We start from the raw sequence: 15,150 nt of genomic DNA on the forward strand, positions 1-15,150 counted from the left end.
AACCCCCACTAGGACTGTGTGTAATATACTCTTCCCAGTGCTATGAATTTGGTTTAACAGCTGAGAAAACCTTATTTAAAAATGTGGCGTAGTCAATTTTAAATCACTTTTCATTCATGGGTCTTTCTTCTTCTTTCCTTGGAAACAATGACGGTTTTCTTAAAGATGACTCTTTTAAATATATGTCTTTTCATCATGCTCTAGCCTCTACTGTCCAGACTCTTGTTTCATTCCCTGTTACTATGCGATATTGTCGTCACCAGTCCTCATTACTCGTTGAAGGACAGGGCCTTTGATGCTCATTAGTGAGCATCCCCATGTCAGCACTACAGACCAGTCATAGAGAGGTGCTGTAAGCTGCAGCTATGAAAGACCGTGATGTCAGCCAACCTGTGTATACCATGACAGTGCTGACACCCACTCGCTCCTCCTTTTGTCAGGGGGCCCTAACGAGGTCATCACTGTCCCTGCGACAGAGGTCACCATAACATTTGACCCCTGTCCCTCCCCGTGCTGTAATGTCAGCAACTCCTCCCGTCACCTGCCCAGCAGTGTCCCCATGCTGGTCTCCTTCATTGGCTGGTGGCATGCAGAGCTGTCATACGAGTGGCCAGCGTGTGTGAAAATCAAGGTGGGCTGATGTCTTTTAATGAGACAGACGCAGAGCCTCGCTAATGTCCCTGCGTTCGTTAGGCAGGACCCAGCTGCAGCCTGTCAGCCCCCCTTGTTTAGCTAGGCCCTGGTGGGATGGCTGGGCAGGGCAACGCGGCTGTCGCTCTGTCTATCTGTCTATCAGTTGGTCAGTATCTACCCTCCCCTCTCCCCTTGGTGGACCTCAGTCTCCAGGGTGGGAAATGAGCCCTGTCTGCACGATGACACAGTACTGTATGTCAGGGATGTTCTCTCTGCTGCTTCCCCTGGATCCTGGGAGGTGGTTGGCTAATGATTCGCCGACAGGGCTTTGGGGCGCTCCACGGCATTTTGTTTCCTGATTAGAATGCAGCGGCGGCCTTTGTCAACAGCAATGTCAGCTGCTGTAAGGACAAAGCATTGTTACCAGGAGCATAATTAAATCTGCTTCCTGTGAATCTGCCACCTGTGTTGACCAGGCAGTCAGGGATTCAGAGGGGTATTTGTCACCTCCCAGTCTGTGTTTTGTGCTTATTCTCTCCATTTTCTTACCTCTATATTAGTTGCTAATATACTGTGTAACTGGAAGCAAACAAAACAACAGCGAGAGGACCAAAGTTAGTTTATTCTGGAGACCATTCTGCTGTGAATACAAAGCAAACTGCAGTAAACACAAATTAGACAACATATTCACAAGTTTTAACTTTAACATTTTCCCTCAGTTTCTGATTGCAGTATCTGTAAAACAATCAACCAAGTAAAGGATATTATATAACATTATAGTTTTTATTTTAATTACATTTTTAATATGTCTGCATATATATATATATATATATAAAATCGTAAATCAAATGTTTGTAAATAAATGTCATGATTTAATAATTGTGTATGTTTTTTTCATATTACCTTACCAATGCTATAAAGGACTACAGTTCTCCGTCTCATCTAATGCACAATGACATGTGAGCCAGAGATAACCAGACCATTAAAAGCAACAGCAGTCCCTGGGATATGGACTGGTCAAAAATTAATTGGCCCCATGGCTGTTTGAAAGCGTGGAGAAAACAACTCCATGGAGTGTATCAGGATTTCTCACATAAAATATGTCAATTTTCCCTACTCAAGCCAGTCGAGCAATAATGACCCCATGGTGCTGTGGAGTGGTGTGACAACACAAATGACACTACACTGTGTGCTAATGACATGGGATGTAGTTGCTGGGTAAACATGACAATTAAACAACAGTCTCGGGCTGAGTGGGGCACACACAGAACCTTCACAGACCCCATTGTGTCTTTGTCTTAGTGCACTCTCTCTCTTTTGCTCTTTCCTTCACTTTGCCTGTGTCTGTCTCTCTCTCTCGGCAAGACATTTGCATGCTGGAGGCATAATTGGCTGGTCTCATGGCGGCGGTGGCAGTATTCCTAGAACGAGGACATCTCAATGCACCTCACACGTCCTCACTGTCACAAGGCTCACTGCTGAAAGCCTTCCTGACACAAACACAGAAACACAGAACGCACCCACAATGGCAGCCATGTCTGCTCCCACTCAAGCTACACCCCGTGACAAGAAGGAGCTGAACTAAGCACATTTCTCTTCCCCCCTTGCAGTTTCCAAAGTTCAGGATTACCGTCAGCATGCAGGAGCGCCACTGGAGAAGTTTTTTTGCTGTCTGAGAGACTGTGTGAGAGAGTTCATAAGGTGGCAGACTAGCTGCAGCAGTTTACTGTAGGAAACCTATGTTGAGGTAGGTGTATGTATGCACATTTTAACATGCAGCAACTTGTAAATGGCACAATTTGTATTCATGATGGACTGAATTCAAACCCCCTGTCAAGTGGAGTGTCACACACCCGTGTGCAACATCGTTTCCTGTCATGACAGCCAAAGAAACAAAAATATAGCCTTTTTTATTAACTTGTACAGCACCTGAGCATTCATCTTCATCCGCTTTCACTAATTTGTCATTTTTAGATGAATTATTTAGTATGCAAAGTAAGAGGGACTGCCCACAGGTGACACTGCAGTATGCAACAGTGGCAAAAAACTCTCGTCACATTGATAGAGTACCCCTGTTGAAACCCTATTTCATTCACCCATGGAACAATTAGCAATGCTGAGCAGTTTTGCAATTAACAGCCTCATAACTGTCACATGCCCAAATTTTAAATAAGCAGGAGTAATATCTGTTTTAGAGCAAAGTTTAATTACAAAGTAAAGCATTTATTTTGTAGCAATTGCCATTATTTTAAATGACATTAGTAAAAAAAAAAATTTAGATTGAATAAATGAAAAAAAAAATATAAATATATATCCACAGCCAAGACCCCTCCATGTGGCAAGAGATTAGTTTGAAAGGTTTCGTACATGGTGATATTACACAAAATGTGAACAGAAAAATAGGTATGATTATGGTGATCTCCCGGAGTGGTAATAAAGAAAAAGTTTAAAGGTAACTAACTGAATCAATCAAATTAACAATGGAATAGCACTCACTTCAGACTTGACATTCTCCATCAACTTGCATATTCTTTAAAACTGTCTTCCCTAAACTCGAAATGGGCTCAGTCAAAATGGATGCTAGAGCCCAGTTGAGGCTTAAATCATCTCTCTGTTGAGCTCAAAAGAGAAGTGTCGAAGCCAGAAAATAGAAGAGTCGGGCTGATGGAATCTGGCGCAAACACATTCCCACCTTTCCAATCTTATTTTCGTCTCTCGCCTTCTGCCTGATTCCATTCCAGGGGCTTAGTGTACTTTTTGTGTCCCAGTGCGTACAAAGTCTATCAGAATGCATTTGTTTCAGGGAGCCCCCATTCACTTTCAAAGGGTTAAACAGACCATTCACCGGCCTGTCAACATTCCCTGGCCTGCCTCACGGAAAAGTCTGCTCGAGTTTTGTTCCCGATCAACACTTGTCTCCTCGGCCCGTTGTTGCTCGCGTCGTGTAATATCCATGACAATCGTGTTGGGCTTTTCAGGGGGCTCTGTAGCACCCATTCTGTGGGGCCACTTTCAGGCCATAAAGAGCTTTATTTGTGTGGATTTGAAAGAGTCATGTGAAGTGCCCTCAGGCAGGAATCCTCTTCAGCGGGTCACCACTGTCTCAATGGGCTTCACACTCACAGGCAGCCATCAGTACTGCCCTCACGTTCTTATGAAGCAACATCCCCACCACCGCTGCAAGAGTTCTGAAGGTCCTCCGAAAGGTGCACAACAGGCAGGAGCAGGCTAGGGTTGGGGCAATGAAAAAAAGTTTAAACACATGGAGCTAGAAGCCAAGTCAGGGAGATAAGTCTGCCACCAGAGAGGTGAACAGCAAAAGTGAATTAAAGGAGCAGTTCTTGGCTTGGATGAGGATGATGAGTACGCTTAATAAGCCCATCATTTGATTGAGAGAAACAACAACAGTGCTTCTTCTAAGCTAAAAACTAGTCCTAGTGAAGTATGGACACACACAATTTAAAAATGTGCCAAACGCACTGGAGGCCAGGGCGTGGGAAGTAAAGGAGGTCCAACGGCATATCCATTTTCATGCACCATATGGAAATTCTGTTGTGTGTGCAGTGGACTCGTTAGATAGTGGTGACCCTAACGGCCATGTGTGTGTACGCTGAATGCAAGCAGTGTGGAGAGGGGCGTCACCCTGACCCCCAGCATATGGGTATCCATTCTGAAGGAGAGTTTTCAAAACACAGCCATGCTGCCAGGCAGGCCCTTGGGACTTTGATTTGTTAATGAATTGCTCTATTGACTTGCATCTTTGCTTGCTTCATTAGAAAACACCAACAACAATCCCTGTTTTCTTTTTTTCCCCTCTTTTTTATTCCTCCCTGATCTTATGCAAAGAAAGGAGTATGTGGGCAGGAAGGGTGGGGGGCTTGGGGCTTACAGAATGCTATTGTATGTTTGACTTAAATCTTCAGGCTTGTCATCTGTTTTTCCCCCTGTTCTGTGGCTTCCATTCTTTAGATCAGCTAATTTGTATGGTGGCAATTTAAGACAACTCTCCAGTGCTCAGTGATGCAAGAGAAGAAAACCTAATGCCCCACTCCCCCACCTCCCTGTCTCACTCCCCCCAACCTCACACCCCCCATCTCAGGCAGGCTATGGCCCAGGACCAGCCTCCTCTAAATCTATTTCCCAGTCCCTCCCGGCCCTCATTACCATGTGGAGACAATGATGGTTTTGTCAGGACGATACCTGCTTTACAAGTAGCAGATTATTGTGTCCCGCCAGTGTTAACACAACAAGTACAAGCCCTCTGTCTGTGGCCATTCCACCGGCTGTCAGCACTCATCCATAATGGTGGTGTGACACCATAACACACGGCACACAAAGACGTGTGACCCTCCAGCTACATGCACAAAGACATACAGGCTCTATAAGACATACACAACATATGGCTAAAGCATTATGGCCCTTGTTGTTTTTCCAAAAACCCACCACTGAGCCAAAAACTTCCTGCCCTTTGTCCAGAAAATGTGTTGCCCCTGGCTGCTAGGCCACACAGTGCCATGGTTGTGCACCAATTACACCATACTTTACCAGGAGTGCCATCTGTATGCCAAATGGGACAGTCTGTCTGGGCATTCTGGCCTCATAGGTGTGAATTTTACAAGCCTAAGAGTGTATTAAAAACAGCAGGAACCTTGTAGTTGTATGTTTTTTTTTCTCCTGTTTAAACATTTGCCATCATGACTTTTTTGTCCTGCAAAAGAACATTCGTGTTTACTTTTCAATTCCTACTTTGTGGGTAACTGTCACCTACAGAAAACAAAAGGCAAATACTGGCTAAGGAAACTGACAAATATCTAATCTTGTTGAACTTCCAGTGACATCTGGAGACATGGGTGATATTGTGAGTTTCCATTCCTAAACCAACAAAAAGGATTTTTTTTACAGTGGCTTTTGCCTCTTATCAAATCCCTGTGTAGAATGTCTTACATGCTCTATTGACAGTGCCTCTTGCAATACTAGTACTTAAACTGTAGATTAACACGAGAGGAAGTGTAGCAGACCTTAACAGCCTTTTATCATTATTGCAGTATTAACAATGAATTGAGAAATTGTGATAGTATTTTTTTTACTCGCAAAGAAACAACTGATAACAAAAAAATCCCAGAATATTTAGTTTACTTGTGTTAATGTTTCCTTCTTTTGAAATATCAGAGGTACTTACAAGAACAATGAAAAGACATTACAGAATAATTGATGTCATGCTTCATTCTGAAACTATAGTATGTCAGTAGAGAGCTGTACTAATTTAACTTCTGGGTACCTGCTGGCTGAGGAAACTTCCTGTAAATCTCTATGTTAGGAGGCAGTGGGTCAGCTAAGAGGAACTTCCTGGCTTCTACAGAGTGGTGGACGCCTGCTGTGTGGGTATAACATGGCAGGCCAGGTCCATTGTCTTGAAAGAGGATGTGCTCTGGTGTTGTCTTGGCTCCTGGCCGAGACACAACTGTGTATGACGCACAAAAACTCTCACTGGCTGGACCAAAAGAGACAGGGTGGAGCATTCCAATTTATTCCTGAGATAGCACTTGGCATGGAAGGTTTTGTCCAAATCTAAATCTAAGCTTTTTTGATATAAAGAGTACCCTGACATTCCCACGCTAACATTGGCTTAAACATAGTTTTTAATATTTTGGCAAATTCCATTAAATCTTATTTTTGCGTTTTTTTGTTACAACTTGGTACGTCAGTGATTTTCTTCTAAATAGCCTTGTGAAAATGGAGCCAGATAACTCTTTACCTTGGACTTTGATGGGGTTATTTAATTGGTGTCAGTATATGTCAGTTAAATGATTGTTCTTACCATATACACTACGCCTGGTTTTGGCTATCATATTTGTAGGTTAATCATTCATTATTGTTGGTCATTTTTAAATCAATTTTAAAGTGGACGTTTATTTGAAAAGCAATTAATAAAACCTATATCTTCTGTCTAATTTGGTCTCAGTCATTGTCCAAACCCTGTTTATACATAAAATAAAATGGGCTGCGGACAACCTGAGGAAGAAAATAACACTTCCAGTACTTTAAAAAGCTTATCAAATAACAAGCCAAAATCCTGCTTGACCGACATGAATGTAGTTGTTAAGTGCCACTAGAGCAAAAACAGTATTGATGTCAAAAACACTTATATTTTTGGGAGATTTTCAAGTCTTATTTGGATCATGGCCTGTTTAGTATTCAACTTTTCTTCGATAATAACTTTAGTTAATTATTAAGTCAATTGATGGATAACTTCTATAAAGTCAAGACCTTTGTAAATGAATTAACAGTAAACAAAGTAATAGTTTGATTTACTTACCCTACCTGTGCAGCTTAACACGTGGTATTTGACTTGGCTCTGAGGGTAGTGCTTGGGATTATTGGGTACCATTTGATTCAGCAAATTATTATGTGTGATGAGTTATTGCTGTATAATACTGTACTCATACGTTTGTCTGACAGCATAAGTGACACACAATTCATGTGGTAGATGGAGCGTGTGTCAAAACATTAAGCCAATATGTAAAACAATTATGCAGACAGAATGTTGGGTAGAGACAGCGAAACTACCCAACAGGGCCAATCACATCTTCAGAGTGGCATCAGAAACAGTTGGATTTCAGTTTTCTAGCTGCTGTGCTCAGAGGAATCTCAATATTTATCCAGTTTGCCTGGCCATGCACCTGCTGGGGGAAACATTAGTCATTTGTAAGTATTAACATGGGCATCCCCTCCTTCCCTCATCTTCCCTGTCTCTCTGATTCTCGCTGTCTCCTTGTCTTCCTCCCCCCTCTGCACTCTCACTCCCTCCCTCTGTGAGTACACTGTCAGTCATTTTGTATCCTTTTAAATGTCATCCACTTACTGCAGAGAGCAGTCGCCCCACTTGACAGTTTTATTGGGAGATATTGTGACGACGGTGATGAGAGAGAGAGCATGTATGAGAGAGAGAGACAGAGAGAAGAGAGAGCTACAATTGGAGGGAGGCATCATTGAGTCAAATCAAATTAGAATAATCAGAGTGATGTGATTAATAGGAGTGCCATTGTGAGGTAATCATGCACAGCGATCATCACTGCGGTGGACTTCAAATTAGCGTGCCCTGCAGTGAGGCTTTGATCTGGCAAGCATCAAATAAAGCTGGGCGTCAGATTGTCATTTACTTAAAGTACACCTTCGCCTTGACGTCTTTTCACCACACTAAAAATAGAGACGGTAAACGTGACAAAAGGCAGAGGTACCATCGACAAATGATCATGACTGCTCTGTATGGCACCTGCTACAGTCAACTACTCAAGAAGATCCACATCTCCATTTCTTAAGGTGGACGAACATCAGAGGAGAAAAGGAAAACACTAGAGTACAATAAGAAAGACATCAAAGTGTCATTAGCCTAAGTGACTTTTTTTCAGACTGTCACGCCCAGTTGTGGTTGAAACACTGCTGAAGTAATGATCAATGATTCCTTTTTTTTTTTTATCCAGACTCTTTCTTTGTAATTGTCCTGACTTTAATGTGAAATATCTTGATGCTTTTTGGAAAATATACATCTTACATTCTCACTGTGTCCCCTTGGTCCTTCCTTTACGTCAGTCCTCAGGGCTTTTAGGATGCAAAGAAGAGAAGGTTTATGTATATTGCGAAGACAAAGGATGTACTGGGGAAAAAAAATCAAAATTTCAAACAAAGTAGCCATATACAGCAGTGCCCTGATCAGACACTGTTAGAGATCACACTCTATAGTAAAATAAAAAGAGACATTTTGGATCTGTCAAGAACCTTGTAGTTGAGTTTTTGAAAGCTCAAGTGTCATGGAGACTGTACATGGTCTCTGAAACAGAGAACTGAATCTAAGCTTCCCTCTCCCACTACAGGAATACTGACATTTTCATTAAAAGGTCACCAATCTTTTCATGTATTCACCTCAGCTTTTAATGTGAGTGGAAAGGTGAGCAGGGATGGATGAGAAAAGAAGTGAATGATGAGAGGGAGCGAGATAGGATTTCAACATGAACAGAGGTGAAGCAGGACTCTTAGAGATACAAGATCAAAAAGAGAAAAAGACCAAAGCAAACGGTTCTCAGACCAAGGTCAGAGCTGCAAGGTACATATTCTCTGCTCTTATCTCATAGAGATACAGAGCTTTGAATGGTAACAAGGAGAATGATGTGTACAGTTGAATGCCCATATAGCATGTCTCCGACAATGTTTGCTTCAAAAGGTCGTAGTGTCCTTCCAAAATGTCGAAGTTCACATTGAACTTTGTATATATATATATATATATCAAAAGCTAAGTCAAGTGAGATCATTGACGCAACTACAATATCCAGAGTGCTTCTTTCAAGGTTGTTTATAATTCTCCTCATGAAAGGACAGACACAAACAATAATTTTCATGGTGAGCAATAGTAAGGTTGTAAATTTAAATCATCATTTATATGTAAAATAATTCAGCATTAGTGTCTGAGAATATCCATTACTGACCTAATACTTTGAAATGAATGCCAAAATAAAATAAGGCCTTTTAGTCCTCTAATTTCCTATGTCAACTGCATGAAGTTAAAAGATGCCCCCATTTAGCTGTTTAAATGAGGATGTAGAATTTTTTCTTCAGAAAATGGATTAAAATAATTTGGCGAGAATAATCATTTAAATAGCAATAAGGACCCAGACTGTATCTACTGAGCATAAAATAATTTCAAGTATAAATTAAATAGCTTATTACTGCCTTTCATTTCCTTGAGGGAATAGCCTGCACTCCTTTTTTCTCTGCTCCCTTGGTAGATGGGGTAATTTTCTTTGGAGGCTGCTGGAATAAGCACGTGCGGCCGTGTGTTCAGCAGGGAAAGTACATGAAAGTCTCCTGTTTTACACTGTGGATCTCATTCTCCATGCTGTCCATATTTCTGTCTGTCTATCTTGAGACTGGTACTAAAGCTCCTTAGTTTAACAGTAGAAGAGTAAAAGAGGTCTCGTAACTGCAGCTCAACACGATTCTCAAGAATAAATCCTGGTATAATCTTTAATGCTTTACCTGTCAGAAATCCTTCACTCAGTGCGTCCCTACATTCCTTTACACACTGTCAATATGTCAGAGAATTGCTGAGATAGGTTAATTTCAACACCTGTCAGCTGATATACTATACCCAAAATGAAGTTGTGCAATACACTGGCCTGGGAATGTTTCAGAGCTGGAATGCAATGTTCAGTGAATGCAGTGAAGTCGAGGGTGGACAGGCCTTTGCTCAAGCTGTGTGACGTCAGTATGATGGCATGGCAAAATGCTGAGGGCCCGTTTGGCCCTGACAGCTGCGTTTGCCCACAGTAATGCACCCTGCCGGCCGGGGCCAAGGCCTCTCTCCTGCTGTCAGCACACCGATCGGCTTTCATGGATCATCTCTTATCTGCCGAATCTGTCATTGCAGAGGAGGGCTCCTTTTGGGGGGCTTTAAACCATGCTGCCATGGTTCACAGGCTCCAAGCTCCCCTTATGGATACTTTGCTGTCTCTTTCCCTTTCTGTCTCGCTGTCTTTTCCGATTCATAACCTGCTCCCGTTAGTTCTTTATGACTCTATCTTGCTCTCAAATGCATGCCATCTCTTTCATTCCATTTTGTGTCTTCACTGTTTAGGAGTAAGAGCTAACCTGAGAGGCAGGTTATGGGAGCTGGGAGATAGTGGATGGTTGGAGTGTTGTGGAGTCAAGGAGGCTTTTGGCAGGGAAAAGGCTTTTGTTTGTTTGGACAGATGCACAGGCCCATCTCTGAACTTCTGTCAGTGATCAAAGGAGCCGATGATGTAGAACAGATTCATGGGCCATGTCTTATCAGCCCTTGCTCCGGCCCTCATTCATCATCCTGAGCCCTCGTCCGTCTCATTCCGATGACGGCACCCTAAACAAGGTGAATTAATCACTGCCGTTAGCAGCTTTGGCTGGGTGGCCTCAAGCCCTCCAGGTATTCATTTGGGCTTGGGGGGCTCAGGGTATACCCAGAAACAACCCCAGCTCCCCAGGGCTGCTTTGCTCACTGGGTCTGCTCTTATTCCACCACGAGCCTTGGTGCTCTTTCAACAGGCCTGCCGTGTTGCTTGGAATACATGTATAATGGTGCACTCAGTACACATGGCACTCAAACAATTACCTAAGTTAATACTTATGTATGCTTGCACATCATACACAGTATGTTTGCCTTTAAACTGGTTGTGTAATGCATAAAATGCATCTGGTGGCCTTTTGGTGTTGATATCTTTTTAGTGTGTCCTCTTACTGCAGTTAACTTCGGTCGACAGCACCCCCCATTATTGATTTCAAATGGAAAGTGAGTCATTGCGCTTGTAGAGGATGAAGGGGAAAATGGCTTAAGTGGTTCCTTAGTGTCAGCAGGTTAAGCAAAGCATTTCACACAGGCTTTTACAGCTAGAGATAGTACCTTTGTGTCTAAAAAGACTCAACTTAATACAAATGCCAAATGTGACACCAAAGGGTAATGGCTACACTCAAAATGAAATGATTCTGAAGAAAGGCTTGTTTATCACGTCAAGCAGTACTCACCTTCAAAAGTTTCAGAGGTGAAAGACTTTGACACAGACTATGGGCATATCTTGTTGTAGTCACAGCATTCACAGAGTGCACAGAATCCAAAGGGATTTGTTGAAAGACACTGATCATGCTCATTGTAACACATTATGGTCCTGAGTTAGTTAATGGTCTTGGAACATGACATAGTGCATTGATTATTTCGAATTTAAAGCATAACCTAGAATTAAAGTATTAAACAAAAGGATTGGTTGTTTATTTTTAAGATGTGCATGACCCTGCAGAACACTATTTCATATGTTCTTGGGAGGTTTCTTGTAGTATTGGTTAGCAATAGTGACCTCAGCAAATTACCATTTTATCGTAGTCTGGAAATGAGGTCAAGAGGTCAAGTGCCAAAGCATAGTGTCATGGAATACAAAGTCAAATGATGGACCATGTGTGACTAAAGAGCCAAGCAGATGCTGAGAAAAAAAGAAACATCAGACAAAAAAAAAAAACACAGACACACAGTCATTTCTTTGGTGAAATCTTCAGCAAGCAAATGTTGACAGGCAGAGTACAAGTTCACCCCAAGGTGAAGGGACATAAACCCGTGAGGAAGCCATCTCTCTGACATCCGAACAAATAAGACTTTCAGACAAGGCTGTGTAGTAATGAAACAGGAACACAAACAATCAGCACCTATCAGTCAACTCAATATTTCTCTCATATTCTCCCATTTATGTCAGTGTAGCTGCGTAACCTTGCTGTTGTCCTTGGCCTCTGAACTGTTAATAAGCCTATTTGTTAAAATGACACTGGCAGGCAGCATAAGCTTTGTCCCCCTATCCCTCAGAGTAGAAGTCAGTTATCCCCCCTCACAGCTCATCTGGCTGAGGTGAAGTGATATCACTCTGACTGCTGTGACAGCTCTACTTTAGCATATTCATGACGAGTAGAGTCTCATTTCACAGGTGTATTAAAATAACCCTAACACCTTTTCTCATAGGCAGCCTCGTCTCACAATGCAGTGGCCAGACGTCACGCATGAAAATCGATGGGGGAAATATGTAGAAATATAAGCATGCATCAGAGGCCGGGTCAAGAACCTAATTTCACAGTGACACCAGGGGTAATTTGGCTCCAGAAATGTTTGTCAATTCACCATTCATTTGAGTAGGCATGGCATTGTGAGGCCCTTCATGTGAGTGCAAGGTGGCCAACCTGAACGCCTGTATTTATGGCGCACTTTTGTGAATACATTACGCCTGTCACGATGAAATAAGTGACATACTTACATGCTGCGAGGAGTAAGTCCAAAGGGGTGAGCAGTGGGCGAGGGGGAGATAAGAGTAGAGGTAATTAGTACATTCATCTTTTTTATGATATCATTTTTCAGACATATATGATCACAATGTAAATTAGAAATAAGGAGGGACCTGCAGAAAATGGAATTGATTTGGAGCAGGTCAATTGCCCTACAATAGCGGTGCTGGGAGGCCAGGTGTAATTTACGGTGGCGCTTGGCCCTCTCTCTCCTGCCATGCACCTGGCAGAGCCTGATACCCTGCTGCTCCCCACAGCTGCTGGGCCTCCTCTCCCACAGATAACACTCACGTCTCCAAATGAGATTCATTTACTACACAGGAAACAGAGGAAAGGGAAAGAAAAGGAAGATGAGAAGAGACAAAACTGCTCTCCCTTTTCTCTCTTGTGATTCAAGACTAAGCACTTACTGTAATGACATTCTATGGATTATTGATTTTTGATTTGGTTTTTCTGCTCGGCAGATGCCCCCTGTTTTAGCAGAGCCATTACCTCCGTAACGATTAGAAACAAAAAGTTAATTATGTAATTATAAAGCCAATAACAGCCTGCGCTGGTTTACCCTGCTTTAGTCGGTTTAAACATTATCTCTTGTGTGCACATCATAACAGGCGGAATGTGAGGAGAGGAGATTAACGCCTTGGAAAGCAGATGCGGAATTTAATTCTCCAGTCCATGGCTGCCTGGGAAACCATTAAGTAATCACAACATTCTCCCTCGATTAAATTCACGGCTGCCACTTTGCACACAAAGGGAAGAGGGAAGAAGAGGTGCCTCCAAAGCTTTCCCATTTTTATTGACTGTAACGTCAGTCCCTGCCTGCAGGCACAGATGAATAAAACTGTTAAATAGAGTACTTCAATCTGTCAGAAAATGAAAAGTTTGAGTGGGCAAAATAAAACCTAAGTAAAATAAAAAAGGAGGGGGAATGTTGCGATGTGTTAGGCCCGATAAAGCTCACTCAGAGTGGATAAAATAAATGGGGGAGCAAAAAGATGCACTTGATATTTCCCCATTATTTTCAGTCATTTTACTCCACCGCAAATGATTTCTGTCCCCAGCAGCTAAAGATAAGGTTGATGGAGAAAGAAAAGAGGTGGCTGAATTGGACTTGGTTTAAATGGATTAAACACACAGTCTACAAACTCAGACACACACACACACACACACACACACACATACATACAGTGGAGACAAATATATTGACAGCTTAGGATGCATACATTAAGTGTGACTAATTACTTAAGGATGGATATGTGAGGAACTAATATGGCCTTGAAATGATATTTATTAAATGTTACGCAGTGTAGCTGGTTCAAACAGCCATATACTGAGAGAGGTCAAAGGGGCGGTCTCCATCTATAAACGAGCACTTAAGGGCAGAGAGAGGGTCCTGGTCTGATTAATTGGGTAATTCATTAGTTTGGTTAAGTCGTTTAGTAAGATGGGTGAAACGAGGGCCTATAACCTGAGGGCTCTGCTTAGCACTAGCTACAGACTAGGAGGAATACTGTGGCTAATGCAAGATAACAACATCAAATGAACTGTGAACAAACACACATATATAGCCATGAGCCAGAGTAGCTGTGATTCCAGGAAAAGGAGCAATAAACAAAGGAGTCCCATCTACACACACACACACACACACACACACACACATTGCCCTTTCATATTGTATATTTCAACGCGTTTGAAATAACAGTGCAGCGATTTGTGATGGGTGTGTTTCCCAAGCTCGTATTGACAAGCATTAATCCAACATGGAAGTTTAGGTATGTGTTATTGACTGTTGGGCTGAATGGGAACTTGTGTGTTAAAGGGCAGTTCCTTATGCTGTATTTAGATAGGCTTAACTTCAAAGTGCCTGCCATAATCTATCACGCTCTTTGGGTCACCAGGCTGTAAGGGACTGGAGTGGCTGTAGTGGTAGGCGAAACAACCTCAGATTAAACTAATGGTATTTATCTATTTATGTATTTTTTGTTTTGGGCTTTTTGTGGTAACAGTATTGCATCACTGTATTACAGTATTGAAAGGGATTTTGCATACAAACATACATTCACAAACTACAACTTCCTCTGTATGATTTAAGTGTTGTTTTTCTCTTGCAGATCCTGTTAATCTGCTGCTGAAGACACCCCGTTTCCTGATATGACTATGCTATGATAGTAGCTTATTAAATGGTCAGTTTTACTGTGAAAGATTTGTCGGAAATTAAATGTGTTAATCACTCAGGCTTTTACACTTTACATTCACTGTAAACATTGACGCTCGCTCTGATATGAGTAGGAGGCAGTGCAAAAACTGGTATTGATGTTATTGGAAAAATCGATGTCATGGCAGAACCTATAATTCTTGTGTGGGTATTGACACCAGTTTACTGTGCACTCCGAGATCAAACATGACACTATGTTTTTAATAAGCTATTTTTACGATACGTCTTTGAAAGTACTTTGTTGAAATCCTGCTTAAAAAATACAACACACATTTGCAGGCTGATGCTTGCATACACATGCACACACTTGCATCACACACTGAACCCTATGCCTAGCTTCTTTTCAGACCCATACAGTGCCCAGTGTGAGTGCCAATCTGTTGCTACACTCCCTTCCACTCCTGTCCATCAGCTTCTTCCCAGGGGCCCCCACTTGTACCCAGGGGGCCTGGGGCCTGCTC

The sequence above is a fragment of the Symphodus melops genome (assembly GCF_947650265.1).
Source record: "Symphodus melops genome assembly, chromosome: 3".
NCBI classification, from domain to species: domain Eukaryota; kingdom Metazoa; phylum Chordata; class Actinopteri; order Labriformes; family Labridae; genus Symphodus; species Symphodus melops.